This window comes from Thamnophis sirtalis, unplaced genomic scaffold (genome assembly GCF_051295495.1).
Source record: "Thamnophis sirtalis isolate CommonGarterSnake01/CBP01778 unplaced genomic scaffold, rThaSir2_p1.2 scaffold_3, whole genome shotgun sequence".
NCBI lineage: Eukaryota > Metazoa > Chordata > Lepidosauria > Squamata > Natricidae > Thamnophis > Thamnophis sirtalis.
This window is the reverse complement of record NW_028261383.1, coordinates 125,581,733-125,596,206: the sequence shown is the minus strand read 5'-3', so window position 1 is coordinate 125,596,206 and position 14,474 is coordinate 125,581,733. Positions and strand designations below refer to the sequence as shown.

At 37.4% G+C, this 14,474-nt stretch overlaps 1 protein-coding gene across 2 annotated transcripts in view; it reads right to left on the bottom strand.

Annotated features, from left to right (window-relative positions):
• Positions 1 to 14,474, bottom strand: part of GRB2 (growth factor receptor bound protein 2) — an 85,951-nt gene that overhangs the window by 58,030 nt on the left and 13,447 nt on the right. The gene's annotated exons all lie outside the window — the stretch shown is intronic.

Here is a 14,474-nt window from a genome sequence, read left to right as displayed (position 1 = left end):
TTCTCAACTATCTCTGGGCTTATAATGCAATGTGAGCAACCAGAATCTAAAAGAGCCAGAATTTTCTCCTTTGTGTCAGAAGAGGGCATTCTAAGCTCAACTGGGATAAGCATGGGCCCCGAGTGGGAACTTACCCAGCAGTCTGTTTCCTCATAGTCACTGTTATCAGATGAACTGGGGCTTCCGCCCCCCCTTCCTCTGGCTCGAAGTGTCAAGAAATCTCCTCCCCCTTCAAAACAGGTTCTTTTTTCTTGCTGGGAGGCTTCTCGGGTTTTTTCTCCCTCAGGGGGGGGGCGGAGCAGTGTGGGTCATCTTGACTCGGCAATTCACAGCTGAAGCAGGTGGAAGGCTTGGGCTTGCCTGGGAATCCTCCCCTTCCCCCTTTCTGCACCTTTGGGAGGGGAGATTTAGTGGGGGGAGGGGAATCCTCAGCTTCTCCCTTTTCCTTGTAATGAAGTCTAGCCAAATCAACTTCAATATCTGCAGCATGTTCGTACCAAGGTTCTAAGCGGAGGGGAATTCTTCTGTTTACGCACTACTGGTAAACGTCTTTGTTCAAGCCATCTGCGAACCGATCTAGCAAGGCTTCTTCAGACCATCCCCTCATATAAGCTGATAATTCTTGGAATTCCTGTACATATTTAGGCACAGTCTTTTTCCCCTGTCTGAGGGTCGTAAATTTTAGTCTAGCCCGGTGCTCGGATCGTCAAAGCGTCTCCTCATTGCTGCCATAAAGCCATCAAAATTCCTCAGGAGAGGGGAGTCACTATTATGTAATCCGACCATCCAGTCAGCTGCTTTCTTCTCTAGGGCCATTAACACTATTCTTATTATAACTTCATCAGAGTCCAGATCAGGCCCATATATTTGCATATAATTCCAAACCTGAATTATAAATAACCCCAAACCACTGGGTTCTCCCTCATACTTTACGCTTAAGGGTGGGACCTTAGCCATCCGGCATTGCCTGCCCCCCCCCCCTTGCTCTCGGAATGTCTCTAGCTGCAGGGGGAGAGGTCGGTGCTGGGTTTTCTTGTGCACATTCCCCTTCGCCCCCCCCCCCCAGTCTCCCTTAAGCTAAGCAACGGGTACCTTCTCTCTAGTTCCTCCACCGGTCCCCTTTCCACAGCACTCTCTCTCTCTCGAGCCCGTAGTTCGCCCCATGCCTCTTCGAGGAGTATCATTGCTTGGGACATCTTGTAGTCTTCATCCTTAGAGCCACGCCAGTCAGGAGCTGGTTTCCTGGGCCTCCTCCTTGTGACTTCAGTTAGTGGTTCATCAGGTTCCTCTTTCTGTCCCACTCCCCAAGTCCACCTGGGTCAAACAGTAGGTTCCTCCAGTCTCAGATCGCCCAGCATTTCTGTTAATGATGGTGCCGCCGTTGCTCCCATTTCTCCTTCCTGGTCACTGTCGTGTAAAGACATCTTTTTTTTCCTGTGAGGGTACCCTCCTCGGAAGGTGTTCACTCCGGGTTGGGTGCGAGGTGAGACTCAGCTTAATGTCAGGTGCTGCTTCATTTAATAATCAGGAAAGAAACCACTCAACTCCATTCTTAGAATTAAGTGTACTTTTACTAATTACAAACGATGAGTAGCAAAGCAAAACTGAGTCTGAGTAAATTGGCGCGAAAGCAATGGATATCATGTATAATTCAATCCCCTCCCCTTGGCACCCCATTTCATAGTCCAATAATAATTCACCCAACTGTCAGGTGGAAGATATCTTCAAAAAGCATCATCAGGTTGGAATGCTGAACAGTTGGCCTTGGCGGGAAACTCCCTTCTTCCACATGCACAGAGAGATGGTCAGGACAGCTTCTAATAACAACCCTCCAGCACATAATGATTCCCCTCCCAAATACCATGCCCCCTCTCTCCCTTTCAATGGGAGCCGAAAAGCAGCATCGAAGCAGAGGCTGACACTACTATTATTTCTTTTTCCATAAATCTAGCGGAGTTGTATTTTATAAGTCTCCTACCTAAACCATCAACATAGCTGGTCTGCATGCAACCAGCGGTAGTAAAATTAGACAGAATGCATAAGTCAAAAAAGGATGCCATTAAGCATGGATCAAAGTGACCACAGCCACATGCCAATCTTGACATTGTATAATAAAGCGACTGCTTGTTATAAGTTGGGGAGCTCTCCGTTATAAGCCCCCATTCTTCATCATTCCCAGTCATGATGTGTAGAGCAATTCCATTTTTTAAGGGCTAAGAAGAATTTCGGAAGCCATGCTCTGCATGCTTTCTCTATCTTGTTATTGTCTTTTGTTTTTCTCACTGAACATGCAACCCAACACAAAATCTGAAGCTTCAAGACCAATTATGCATTTCTAAGAGAACATTTATGACATTCAAAACTTAAATAAGGCAAAATAACTGATCGATATTGTTGTCCAAGTACAAAGAATTCCAAATCCTGACTAATATACTAACCAACTCATTATTACTTAAGCAACACTGCTCACAATAGCTTCATCAGATACTTATGAGGGAGTACTTTTTACATAACTGCACAATTATTATTTACTTAGAAATCATTTTCTTTAGATAATTTTCACTACCTATAATTCTCTATTTTTACATATACTAACCCAACAATCCTTTCACACTGTATTCCATTCATCTGCTGTTGGAGGAAAGCGAGGACAGAGAACAATGCAGACACATATAGAGTCAGCAGACCAATATCACTTCTGTTTATTCTTATATACAGCTGCTTACAGTAATATGGTCATAGTTTACATGCAAAATGCTAAAATGACATCCTCGATAATACCTTAATAGTTCTTTGTCAGCAAACCTTTTTCACCTACTACCCACCTCATTCCACCACCTCCAATTACTTATTTACAACTTTTGGAAAGTTAATTGTGTTCCTTTGCTACCTATTTGTGCTTTTGCAAAAGAGCAAAGATAAATTATTTCCACTTCACCCAAATTAACTGGGTAACCCAACTACCTGGGTTTCGCCTTGCAAGGGTACTCAGTTCAAGTCCTGGTTTCAATCCTTTTCTCCCCCATTTGGTGCAGGGTCCCTTTAGCTGCTTCATACTCTTTGAGTCATGGATCATCCAGGTCTCCTGTTCCTCTGGTCTGGTCTCCTCTCTTCCTCATGGGCTGTAATCTGGCTGTTTCTCACACTCTGTGCATACAGGTAGTCCTCAGGTTATGACCATAACTGAGTCCACAATTTCAGTCATAAATTGTGATGGTTGTAAAGAGGATCACCCCATGACTGGACTGATTTTATGACCTTTTCTGAAGTAGTCATTAAGGGAATCTATTGTTTGCTATGTAGTGGTTTTCATGGAAACCAGAAGTAAATGTCAGTTTGGGGGGGGGAGTTGTATATCACAAGTACAAGTGGGATGTATCAACCAGCCTTAAATGCAGGCCAGTAGTCGAGTGCCTAAATTGTGGCCACATGACTGCAGGGACGTGGGGCAGAACTTCTAAGTCAGGTCATAAGTCCGATTTTCAGGGTCTGTTGCAATTTTAAAGATCACTAAGTGACCAATTATAAAACTATACTTTTATAATGAAATGAGCTGCAGCTAATGAAAGCATATGCTTTTTAGTATAGTTTATTAATAGGGAAAAATCTACCAGACCCATTCCCATTTTATGTGATCATATCAATGTATGATATCAAACACAACTCTCCTATATCTCCTCCAGAATCTAAAAGACACCCCACCTTTATGGAATTCATTCTATTTGGCCTACATATATTATCTCTGGTCTATTTATGTGCAGAACACGAGGTGCTTCTAAAGAGTTTCTTCATTCCCCCCCCCTGCCTACATGTATCTTTCACAGTCATCTCTTTCACAGACAAAAATACCATAGATCCTGTGTGCGCGCACACACACACACACGTCTAATAAATTTCCAATTTTCAACAACAGCATCTCACCTTGCCATTCCTGCTGCAAAAACTTTCATGATAGACAAATATTTATGCAACAAGTTTAAGTTTTCACAAATGTTTTGATGCTTTCTTACAGAATTTTAAAAAATGATAGTAATAATTCTTCATCTCTTTTCTGGAAAATCATAGGAAGACGTCAATGTTAAGAAAAAGGTTGTGCTGCTAAAAAGTATACAGTACATCCTTACAACTATTAGGTTTCCTTACCTAATACCGTGTTTCCCCCCAAAATAAGACAGGGTCTTATTTTCTTTTGACCCCCAAATTAAGCATTTGACTTTATTTTCGGGGAGGTCTTATAAGTTTTGAGGTACAGGAGGCGGCGAGCGTGGTCACCTCATGGCTACTGCTGTGTTGCAATATTTTTGGGGACGGCTTATTTTCGGGGGAGGCCTATTTTCATACACATGCTCAAAAGCCCAATTGGGCTTATTATCCGGGGAGGGCTTATTTTCAGGGAAACAGGATAGCTTGCTTACCCATGAAAGCATCTGAATATGTGTGCAAAAACATTCTACACTGTTTGATTCTGACACATCACTTTGATTCTGATTCAGGTTTGCCAGATAGCTACGAAAAGATGAAAGGAACAATTAAAAAAGCAAACTAAGCAAACTAAGCAAAGCAATCTGAGCCAAAGGAAAGCATATCTAGATAAAATATCTAGGCAAGATAATAGCTTGAAGATGCAAAATTACGGCAGAGATGCTATCAGAAACAAAAGCCAAATAGTAGATATTGTTCCTCTCTTGGTTTTCATAACATTTAAAGGCTTTTATAATCTAGGTAGATCTCACAAAGGCTCAACTGTTAATTTTTGGCATGTCACATCTGTAAAAATTACTCATCAGAAACTCCTTTTTCTATAAATGATACTAATTATTGAGAAACTGCTTTTGCAGCTAGCATTTCTTCACATACCACCCTTCTGAATTAATCACTACGTTTTGTAAATTATTCTAACAAACATTTTGAGGAATCTGGGGGAGATTACTAAATCTTCATTTCCATACACTGAAAGAAAGATTTTCAAAAATTTCCACCATTTAAAAAAAAGTACATTTCATTAGGAGGGATGAGTTGCTATAATGCTTACATAAAACACATATACAAATAAAAATTTATTCCCAATTGAAGTGTAGCCTCAGCATGCAACATAAAGCCCCGTAGAGCCCTTGAGCAAAAAAAAAAAAAAAAAAAGTTGTGCACTCCCTTTTCTAATGAGTTTGGGCAATCAGACTCATGAAGCTCTTACTCATTTTCAAATAATAATTCAGACAAAGGGATAATGACTGCCCATCACCTAGAAAATTGTTGCAGACTTTGAAAGGTTCTTCCTATAATATGGTTGCTCAGTTGTTTTAACAGCTATGATTAGAGATAACGTTCTCCCAAAAAAATGAGTGTGCAATGTAAAACACCTCTATGAAAATTATTTGAATATTACCAAGTGGCCATACCTCATATTAAACAAACAAACAAAAATTCTGAAGAGATCCTTTTTTTCTCACAGCAGACTTTGGAGAAAAGATAGACAAACCATATAATAGGAATTTCATCTTCATAAAACAATGACTATCAAGACAGCAATTACATAAATCAATACACATTATGACTTAGACTTTAAGAAGCAAATAAAAAAACATTTCCAAGAGGCACAGCTTCCATGCAATACAATTCTAAGAGCCATTAAAACAAAGAATTTAGAAATTGGGAAAATAACCTAGTCTGCTTTCTACAGGTTTGTTGTGCTTTCAAGGGCCAGTAACGTAGCACCCAAATCTTATTGACTATAGTAATATAAATATTAAACCCACAAGATCAATAAAGGGCTATCTAATCCTACATATGATTAAGCAAGATTTGAAAACGCCTATGGCCAGTAGCATCATTATTGTTGTAATAGAAGAGCCCAGTGGGAGAACATCTTCTCATTCTTATTTTCTCCAAGATTTAAAACAGAGCAAAAAGGCCTACAAATTGTCGTTCAAATAAATAGCTACAGATGCTTCTTAGAAATCTTATGATCCTTGAACGCCTACAAATTAGATGTAATCTTAACTCACAAGTGAATAATACAAAAGCAAAGAACAAAGGTTTTATTGCTTAAACTTAATTCACTAAATGATAGTTGGATAGCCAACAACCTACTATAAATCTCAATATCAACATAAGTGAAATATATTTCACTTACATTTGTATTTGCTATGTTGTTAGAAATATTTTAAATTCTAACAAATCAGAGGTGAATATAAGAACTTAGTATCTTTTAAAAGCAAAAATCATGCCTCTGTAATATTTAGTTTAACTAAAATGTTGATACTCAATTTAATACAGGACAAGATAGCAGCTGACTCTAACAAAGCAGCAGCAACATTACTAACAAAGCTATAAACCTCATCAAAATTACAGCTATTCGATTAAACCAAATGCAGAAAAATATTTGGAAACTGATCACTTCCATGAAATCATCCTTAATTCTTTTTCATAACTATATTATGTGGAAAATAAGCTTTAAGACAAAACATAGAGTTAGATGTGGTAGTGAAGTGACATTGCTAACATGCTTAAATACATAATTTTAAAAACATATTAGTAATATCAATCCATAGTTGTATTTAACATAATGCTCCATGTCCATAAATTTTAGAACAGGGAGATCTTGAAATATCTATGCAGGTTCTAATGTTTACAAACAGCTGATGATGGAAATACATTTTTAAAACTGTTGTTTAATACACCACACTGATTTCAAAATTCATATGCAGTGTAAGATGTTTGTTGGCATGCTAGAAGAAAAAGTAACTTTTAAACAGGAGCCAAATTTGAAAAGTTTTAAAAACTGGTTGATACAGCATTATGGGAATTAAGGAGGGAATATAATTTCTTTTCTCATAGGCTGAAGTGTAAAATTAAATTTAATTAAGATTGTTGCATGCAACTTTCCAATGTGACAGACCAACTTAGCCCTGAAAAATACAATAAACACATTCATTTTACTATCTTAATACTGAGTTTGTGATTGAACATCTATATGTATTTCTGAAAATTACTCATGATTTTAAGATAGGTCAAAGATTACATATAAGATTTAGGAGACTGCATTGGAAGCCATTTTATATGTGTTGGGTATCATGTGGTCCTTCCAGCATTCAATGAAAAGTCTTTGGTTTATGTAGGGTGTGTAATTAGGCCTCAAAGGATTAAAATCAATGCTTTTAATGTAGCTGTGGTGGATCCAAACTGAAGTACGTGTTGTCCAACAGTTCATTTAGTGATTGTTCAAAGTTACAACAGCACTGAAAAAAGTGACTTATGCCATTTTTCACACTTATGACTGTTGCAGCATTCCCATGGTCACATGATCAAAATTCAGATGCTTGAAATTGGTTCATATTTATGATGGTTGCAGTGTCAATAGAGAAGCCAGATACACTTAACGACCGTGTTACTAATTTAACTTCAGTGATTCACTTAACAACTAGGGCAAAAATATCATAACATGGGGCAAACCTCACTTAGCAAATGTCCCACTTAATAACATAAATTTTGGGCTCAATTGTGGATGTAAGTCAAGAAGTAGCTGTAATAGATAAGGCAATCTTTATCAACTGAAGTTCCATGAAATTTTTAACTTTGCCCACCGCTAATACTCACTACGATGGACATTTTTACGCACCAAGTCTATTGCTTTGCTATTGGTATAAACATTGCATATGGATTGTATTGTACAGCTATGCACAGTGTAATCTTTGTATAGTTTGCTATCTTTATGCAGGGTTTCCCTAATATCCAAAAATTATTTCAAGGATTCTTCAAGAGTAAAAAGATTGAAAGGCCTAGATAGGGTGTGTGATTAAGGCTGGAAAAACCAATGTTCCAAGTCCATCAATATCATGAAAAGCATGCTGGGTTAATTTTGGACTTAACCGCTCTTTCGCAGCCTAATCCACCTAACAATTTGTTGTTGGGGGCGGGGGGGGGGGAATGGAGTAGGGAATGCAATATATGCTGTCTTGAATACATACCATTCTGGAAGAAAGGCAGGATATAAATCAAATTATTAAAAAATGACTTTGTGTTGCTTTTGATGTTATGATTCTATTTTTGGATCAACATGTTTGTACTCCTTTTATATTGCACAGATAATTACAAATGCAGTTAATTAATAATGCAAAAGAATTAAGTAAATACTAGCCTTCATTTAGATGTAAGAATCGGGGAAAATAATAGCCTCTCAGATGTATTTAATACAAACAAAATAACTTGAAAATAATTGCAGTCTTTCAAAATGTAGCTGTAATTGCTTAACCGTCTGTTCCAGGTTTATGCACTTAGCCTACCTTACCTCATACTTTCCATTTTATTGGGTGCTACTGATATATTGGCAAACTACCAGACATTATTTGTATGAGGGCTGGGCAGCACTTTGGACTCAAGTGCATGAAGGTGTTTCAGAGTGCATGGAACCTCTTATGTACAAAACCTGTCTGCAGCTCTTTAAAGACGTCTCTGTTTTCCTTTGATTTTGTGGCTGCCTTCTGCACCTGCAATCTGATGCCCCCAAATCCCACACAGTCACTTTAAAGGTGTGTTTGGCAGGCATTACCTGAGTTCTCCTGCATGCTCTGAAACCCTTTTTTGCATTCAAGTCTGAATTCCTGCAGAACCCTAACCTGTATTGACTGCTTAGGTGCCCTATCTAACTCCTAGCTTATCAACTCCCTCGATATAAAAAGAACGAACCAGTTTTATGTAACCCAAATGCACTACTTTATTAATTCCTGGTATCCTTGAAAAGGTCCAAAAGCCTAATCAAGCAGTGTTCTATTACCCAGGTTTACCCATACTGCTTCCGAGAACAATGTTAAATATTAAATGGCTGCTATCATGAAAAAGTAAAGTTGATTTAGTCAGACATACTAGTATTGTCTATTACAACTGCTAACTCAGCAATAACTCAAGAGTAATCTTTCACCTCCCAAAGTAAATTGCATGAGTGGGCAAGCTCTCATATACAATCCAGAAACATTATGGTACAAATATAAGAAAAGCATTATGCAGACCCACACAAAACTGAATCTACAGACATTTAATTAAATGTCTGGGAATATAATGATACTATTGTAATGTAAGTCAACTGAAAGCTTTTCTCCACAATTAGTTGTTGCAATAACTCCAGCATACTTTGTTTTTTTCTTTATAAACACGCTATTAATTTTAAGGACCAGCAGCACTGCTGGAACCCTATTGAAAAAGTTTGTTTTCATCAACACACACAAGCATGGCAATTCAGATAGAATAGGACAACTCCCTAGCAATCCACAACATAGGGCAGGTAGTGTGGTTGGTCTGTCAGCTGCCTCTTTCCTGGCTTTTGTGCCTGCTTCCTCTCCCCCCCCCCTTCCTGAAGCAGTCCTTGCCTACAAATCACCAAATAATATCTTTGAAGTTTTTAGCTCCTTTTCTAAACCCACGATAGCAATATGATTTCTCCTCTGCCTGCTTAAAGCCTTCCTCTTGCATTACTTTTGAGCTTTTAAAGCAACAAGACATTCAGTTATTTCTCTGCAGACAGGTGGGGGTGGGGAGTGCCCCTTGGAAACCAGCTAAGTTTCAGTTCATACATACTCAGAAATAAACCTAGGTTTTAGGGGAGCCTACAGCCTTGCAAGTGCACGCATAACTGAAGCTTTACTCTGCTACTACTCTATTATTATAGAGTAAGGACTCTACATGGGGCTGCCATGGAAGAGTATACAGAAGCTTCTGATGGTGCAAATTGCAAAAGTAAAGTTATGTGTGCCCCTAAAGTGGTATACCTCTGCTTTGTTGCTAGTTTGTTTTCAGATCCAATTCAAGGTGCTGGTTCTGATCTTTAAAGCTCTTTATGGCATGAGGCACTTTCCTGCCTGTGCCGGATTACCCTCCACCCAACCCATCTGTCTGACAGAGAAGGCATGCTACAGGAAATTGCATTGGCCGAATCACTGGATGTAGGCCTTCTCTGTCACAGTGTCCACTGGAAGTGAGATTAGCTCCATCCCTTCCAAATCTGTGCTAGTCCCTCTAGACCCGGCTATCCTATCAGGCCTGGAGGTCTCAAGGAACCAGAGAGATTTTTTTTTTGATAGAATTTTTTTTTATTTTCCATTTTCATAGCATATAATCACATGTATACATAGTCAATATCATGTTGTATTATTAAGTAATTACATCAATTCATCTTACCATCAACTACCAAAGGAAAAAAAAACCAGTTATTGGCTCTTCTGCTCTCCATACACCATATTTATGCCTTATACGACACTTTCTTCCCCCTCTCTCCTCCCCCTTTCTACATCCTTTCCTCCCTCCATCATTTTCTACTCTACTTCCCCTTCCTTTCTCCTTCTCCTCTCTCCCCTTACCACTCCTCCTTGTACCTCCTCTTCCCCCCTCACCCTCTCTCCTGTCCCTCTCTTCCTATCTTTCTTCTCTCCTCTACTTCCCACTCTTCCTCTAATTCACTTAGTGTATTTCAGTTTCTGAGCAAACTCCCTTTTGTGTTGAAGGTATTTATAATTCCATTTCAATAAAAAGAAGAAATAGCAGTGTACATGTACAATCGTAATACCTTAAAGTCCAACCCCCCTCCTCCAACTTAGTAAACTCCGCTCCCTCCCCCCCTCCCCCCAACCCCCCCAAGCCTTCCCCCTCCCGACTTCCCAGAACCAATACAAGGTATAAATCTTTAACAAATAAAGCTTAAAATATACTTAAAGAGAAAGTAGAAAATTAATAACGTCTTTGAATTGAGCTTAGCTCCTCATTGCTAGGCTAACTATAAACAATTTGTATCATTCCTGATCTTAATCATAAGCTATCTGAAATTTCCTAGACCCATATTTATTTTGAATATAGTCAATCCATTTATTCCAATCTCGTTTATATCTCTCGTTTGAATAGTCCTTAAGATATGCAGATATTTTAGCCATCTCTGCTAAATTTGTGACCTTCAATGTCTATTCTTGGATAGTAGGCAAATCTTCCTTCTTCCAGTATTGCGCCACCAACAATCTAGCTGCAGTTATCAAGTGCAAAATCAAGTTAATCTCTACTGCTGTACAGTCAGTAATTATACCTAACAAAAATAGCTGGGGGGGTGAACTTTATCCTTTTTTTGAGAACATTTTGTATAATCCACCATATTTTTATCCAAAATGCCTTAACCTTTTTGCAAGTCCACCATATATGAAAATATGTAGCATCCATACAATCACATCTCCAGCATTTAGATTGTAAATTCAAATACATAGAAGCCATTTTTTTAGGATCTAGATGCCATCTGTAAAACATCTTGTAAAAATTTTATCTCAGGTTTTGGGCATGTGTAAATTTTACATTTCTCACCCATATCTTCTCCCATGTATCCAACATTATTGGTTCTTCAACATTTTGAGCCCATTTAATCATGCAGTCTTTAACTAGCTCTGTTTCAGAGTCAATTTCTATTATTACATTATATAATCTTTTATATGCATTGAACTTTGGTCTCTAATTTGTTTAAATAAATTATTCTCGACTTGCATAAAGCCAGTTTTTTTATCTATTTTCCATCTAGCCTGTAACTGCCCGTACTGAAACCATGTTTGAATTACCTTTTCCTTTTTTAATATATCCAAAGATTTCAGTTGTGGTATACCTCTCTCTACAATAAGAAGCTGCCTATAAGTAATTATATCCTGTTTTTGTACAATGTTCATATTTTCTATTGCATGTCTAGGGATAGCCCACATAAGTAACTTATCATTTAGTTTATATTGATATTTTTTCCAAACCCGCAGTAAGGCATTCCTTAAAATATGACTTTTAAAGTTCTTATCCACCTTTTTGTTATATAGCAAATAAGCATGCCAACCATATACCAAATCATACCCTTCAATATCGAATATTCTATCAGCTGTTAAGTTGATCCAATCACTAATTATAGATAAAACTACTGCATCATAATATGGTTTTAAATTGGGTAATTTCAAACCTTCTCTTTTGCACACATCCTGCATTATTTTAAGTTTTACTCTCGGCTTCTTACCTAACCATACAAATTTATTAATACCCTTCTGCCATTCTAACAAATTTGCATCATTTTTAAGTATTGGTAGCGTTTGAAAAAGAAATAAAAATTTAGGTAAAATATTCATTTTCACGGCTGCTATTCTTCCTAACAGAGATAACTGTAATTTCTCCCATTTTTTCATTTCTGTCTGTATGCTATACCATAGTGGTTCATAATTGTGCTTATATAACTTCCCGTTTGAGGTTGAAATATAAACTCCTAAGTATTTGACCTTTTTAACTATTTCACAACCTGTCTTCCCTTCTAGTTCTTCCCTTTGTTTAGTATTCATATTTATAGCTAATGTCTTTGTTTTCCCTAAGTTTATTTTAAATCCTGACACTTGACCATATTAATTATATTCATTAAGACCTTACCAGATTCCTGTGGTTGTGTTAATGTTACAACCAAGTCATCCGCAAAGGCCCGTACTCTGTATTCTTGCTGCCTAATCCTGATTCCCTGTAGGTCCCCTGAACCCCATATTTTATTCAACAATAATTCTAATGTTATAATAAACAATAATGGGGACAAGGGACACCCCTGCCTTGTACCTCTCTCGATTTTAAATGAATCTGTTAAGCTTCCATTAACTATAATTTGGCCTGTTTGTTCCTGATATATTGCTTTGATTGATTGTAAAAAGTGGTCTCCTATCTGCATTTTTTGCAATGTTTTCAGCAGGAATTGCCAATTCACTCGATCAAAGGCTTTTTTAGCATCTAAAAATATAAGCGCCGCAGGGATTTGATTGTTCTTCTTTAACATTCTAATATGTTAAGGATTAATCTTATGTTAGTTCTCATAAGTCTCCCTTGAATAAAACCTGTTTGATTGTTATGAATCAATTGTTGAATAACAAACATTAACCTATTCGCTAGTATTTTAGAAAAGATTTTATAATCTATATTAAGTAATGATATGGGTCTATAATTTTTTGGATGAGTAGGGTCTTGATCTTCTTTGGGGATCAGAGATATAAAGGCTGTCTTCCAAGATGCATTCCCTTCCACTTGGATCTTATTAAATAATTCCTTAAGTGGTTCTACCATTTCTAACTGCAAATTTTTGTAATAAACCGCTGTCAGGCCATCTGTACCTGGTGCTTTCCCTGCTTTTAGCTGTTTAATTGCCTGTAGAATTTCCCCCAAGGTTATTGGTTGTTTCCCTCTGCTCATCTTTAACTATGGATATTTTTTCTTTATCCAAGTATCTATCTATATCTAAGCTTTGAATTTTATCGTTCGTATACAATCCTATAAAAAATTCACGAAAAACCTTTTGAATCTCTTCCTGTTGATACATTTCCTTTCCTTTAAAATGTAATTTCGGTATGTTACGAGACTTCTGTTTTTTCCTAATCAGATATGCTAACCATCTACCAGATTGATTTGCATTATAGAAAGTGTTGTGTTTTGCGTATAGCAAATTGGTAGCCACCTGATCTGACATTAACATATTAAATTGCTCTTTTAATAATGTGATTGTTTCTTTGATCTTTTTATTTCCTGGGCTTAAGATTAACTCCTGTTCTCTCTTCCTAATTTCATTCTCAAGTTCACTCCTCCTTTCGCCCTGTTTGCGTCTATGTAGTCTATTCATATTTATCAGAACTCCTCTCATGTACGCTTTACTTGCATCCCATACCATTTCCATAGATGTACCCTTGTTCATATTAAAATCAAAATATTCTTTTAGCAACTTTTTACATTTGTTGATGTTTTTCTCGTATCTAAATAAGTTTTCATTCAGTCTCCAAGACCTTCTTACTCGCATCCCCACCCCCAACTCCATCCAGACTGGGTTATGATCTGATAAGGCTCTGGAACATATCTTCGTCTTCTTTACCCTAGAAAGCAAATCATTGGTTGTTAGTATAAAATCGATCCTAGAAAAGGATTGATGTCTATCAGAGAAAAAGGTAAAGTCATATTCTTCTGCATTCCTTTCTCGACAGATATCTCTCAATTCAAAGTCCTCTATCATATCAAAAAAGGACTTAGGTAGTTTCGCTCGCTTTGGGGTGCTTTGGCGGAGAGCCTTCTTGTCTTTCTTGGTATCCATGACACCATTCCAGTCACCCAGTAATATACAGGATCTAAAGTCCCAATGTACTAATTTAGCATGAAGCATTTTGTAAAATTTATCTTGTTGTTGATTGGGAGCATATATTCCCAATAGTAGTGTCTTTTTCCCTTCTAAAACCAAATCTATTGCAATATATCTTCCATGGGGATCTGCTTCAATTAATTCAGCTTTCAAATCCTTCCTTAAGTATATAACAATACCATTTTTCTTCTCAGTGGAGGAAGCTATGAAGTGTTGTCCAAGTCTTGTATTAATCAGGTATTTTTGATCAGTTGATCTAATATGAGTTTCTTGCAAACAAATTATGTCATTCTTAAATTGTTTAAGATAGTGATTAATTTTCTTCCTTTTC